This window comes from Octopus bimaculoides, chromosome 1, assembly GCF_001194135.2.
Source record: "Octopus bimaculoides isolate UCB-OBI-ISO-001 chromosome 1, ASM119413v2, whole genome shotgun sequence".
Classification (NCBI taxonomy): Eukaryota; Metazoa; Mollusca; class Cephalopoda; order Octopoda; family Octopodidae; genus Octopus; species Octopus bimaculoides.
In genome coordinates, this window is record NC_068981.1 from 9,803,144 (window position 1) to 9,806,783 (window position 3,640).

A 3,640-nucleotide genomic window follows, 5' to 3' on the forward strand; every position below is an offset into this window, starting at 1 on the left:
GCATATGTCCAAATGTGGGCGTACGACTACTGCTCCAAACCATGGTCACCACAACATATTAAATTGACGCCGGAACTCGAAGCTACACACAGAAAATCTTCTCGATGCAACGTATCAGCTTCTGGGAAAGTCAGAAAGAACTAAAACTCTTCTGAGAACGAAGTCTGGTAGGCTTTGCAACGAAATAGATCTGGAAAATCTTGGAAGGACTTGTAACAAACTATGGCATTGAAAGTTATACAAACAGCAGAACGGGGCGCCACTGCACAATGCCAAATATTCCAGCATCTCCATCAAAATACAGGACTAGATACTGCAATAGCTTGGGTTTCAAGGAACCACAGCTCTTCAGTATCCTTCCAAAATACATGAAAGGTGTGGATGTGGGTGCCTTTAAAACACAACTGGACTTTCCCCTGTCAAGGGTTCCCGATGAGGGCAGGAAATACATGGCAAGAAATACAATCAGGGCAGCGGCATCAAACTCCCTCGTTCACCAAATGCCATATATCAGAGGAAGTTTCAAATAATGGTGTAACACAGTCAACGATGGTGCCCCAGCATGACCGCAGCTTTGAAGCTGAACAATTTAGAGATTCATTATAAATATATATATATATATATATATATATATATATTGCTCAATATTGCATTATGTTAGAGGTGTGTCGGGTACTACAAATGTTAATTTCCATTCGATAAACAATAATGCATCGCAGTTCTGTCCTTGCAGGTGACTGTACATGTCAGCCGATTTGAAAAGATAACTAACATGAAAAGAGTGATGGTTTGAGCCAAGCTTGAAATTCGCAAGGAGAAATTTAGGTACTGGTCAACACATTGAAAGGAGCTAAATTCTTTCTTTGATATGTATTTATGAATAGAGAAGACTGCAGATGATACGATGTTTAAAATGGAAGAACGAAGTGTGCCGCTGAAACAGAAGTCTTTATCAAACACAATATCAAGTGCGTAAAGTTGAAACTTTGTATTCCAAATGATCACAGAGGATCGTCCTAAAACTCGCTTGTAGCAGTATACTAGCTGGTTCCATAATGGCCACTTTAAATACACGAGAGCATCATGAAATCTAGAGATAGACGCGAGCCCTCCAGCAGGTTAGAGCTAGTTACATAAGGTTCAAGAAGTTCGAAAGGGTAAAACATACAGTGTCTGCCTCACATGGAAATCCCGATATCAGCTACCATCCTACTGCTATCTTAAACAAAAAGAATTAATAAATTGCAGGCACATACATAAACTCATTCTTGAAAATTCCAAAGAAAACTTGCATCTCCTGTTGCGTGACAAACGGACGCCACTTAACGATATTAATTTCAACCTCACTGACACGTTCGAACGACAGACTGAACGAAACCGTGCTTCGAGATACAATCTGTTTATTTCCCATAAATTGACACATACATATATGTGCACATTATATGTATTATGAGTGTGTGCATGGGTGTATTTCGAAACGTGAAAGTTTCGCACAGTTTGTCAAGGTTGTGCTGATAGATGATCGATAGAATGACGACGATAAAACAAGGTATGTTTGTAGACGCCTGACGAGATGTCGAGCACAGAAAGTGATGTCGGAATAAAAGAAATCAATGGTAAATGTGTACCTGCTCATATCATGATAAATAGTTAATAGATCGCATCAATAATTAGTCATATCTTCAGATATTGTTGTAATGAGTAACGAAAAATACGGTTGTAGATAATTGTATGATAAAGAAGATCACGTTTATAGACACCGGAAGTTGATATATTACAACAATCTTTATGTGAGGTTTCAAATTATATCTACACTTCTCTGTTCTGTTCTGTTGGCACTCCGTCGCTTACGACGTCGAGGGTTCCAGTTGATGCGATAAATGGAACAGCCTGCTCGTGAAATTAACGTGCAAGTGGCTGAGCACTCCACAGACACGTGTACCCTTAACGTAGTTCTCGGGGATATTCAACGTGACATAGTGTGACGAGGCTGGCCCTTTGAAATACAGGTACAACAGAAACAGGAAGAAGGAGTGAGAGAAAGTTGTGGTGAAAGAGTATAGCAGGGTTCGCCACCATCCCTTGCCTGAGTCTCGTGGAGCTTTAGGTATTTTCGCTCAATAAACACTCACAACGCCCGGTCTGGGAATCGAAACCGCGATCCTATGACCGCGAGTCCGCTGCCCTAACCACTGGGCCATTGCGCCTCCACACTCCATTGTACCAAAACTTTAATCTACAGAAGGGAATTGGAAAGCGTAAACAGTATAATGTTTAAGAAATTCATCTCTAGGAATCTGAGTTCATATTTTGCTGCAAAATTGTTTAAAAACTTTATACACACAAAAGACTGATTAATTTTGGGTGAATATTTTCGAAAGGTGCCAACATTTCTACTCCCAATAACTTTTCAAATTAATAATTGTTACCAATTTAAGTACAAGACCAGTACTTTCTAGAAGAGGCTAGAAGATTACATTAACAATAGTATTACACTGGTATTCTATCTTATGAACCCCCGAAGATGACCTCGCTAAGATTTGAACCTAAAATGTATCGCAAAGTAATTTACTGATGTTCTAATGATACTTCGATCTCACTACCTGTTGCTGTTGGCACTAACGTAGTTTTCGGGGAGATTCAGCGTGACACAGTGTGACAAAGCTGACCCTTTGAATTACAGGCACAACAGAAACAGGAAGTAAGAGTGAGAGAAAGTTGTGGTGAAAGAGTACAGCAGGGTTCACCACCATTCCTCGCCGGAGCTTTAGGTCTTTTCGCTCAATAAACACACACAACGCCCGGTCTGTGAATCGAAACCACGATCCTATGACCGCGAGTCCGCTGCCCTAACCACTGGGCTATTGCGCCTCCACTACTTCGATCTCACTACCTAAGTAATATGTAATGATATCATCGACCTCAGTACTTGACTGGTACACCCGAGAGTGATGAAAAGCAGAATTGAACCCATCATCAGCTCAGAACGTAAAGGCTTGGAAGAAATTCCATAAAGTATTCTTCCAGCGCTCCAGCGCTCCACCGCTCCCGCCAGGTCACTGTATTCTTGAAACCTAATAAAAATAAAGGCAATAGTTGTCCACTAACCAACCACTGAAGCTCCTTTATAATATTTTATATTATGTGGATAGTTCAATATCATTCGTTCAAGTATGACAATGCCAGGGCGATCGAATGGGGATAATTGATATATATCGATACTTAAACGTTGACATTAATTGTTTGGTATGTGTTTTTGTTGTTAGGGTAAAGCTGTTGCTATAGATGAGGTTTAACCCTCAGATCAGTCCTGGTGGAACAAACTATGATCAAAGGCTCTCCAACAATGAGCAACCCGACTGACGTCTTCATTATTAATTGTAGACATTTAAGAGAGTAATGTATAATTGAAGTAGATGTGGGTGCTATTTGTAACAAACAGAATTACCACTCAGAAACACTCTGAAGTAATTGGGAGGTAGGTGAAGCGGATATGATAAGATAAGGATTTTGATTTAAGATTAACGTCTTTTAAAATGGTTCATCACTGGTGCGACTCATTTCTACATCGATCGAACATACATACAAGCATATATATATATATATATATATATATATATGTATATATATATATATATAT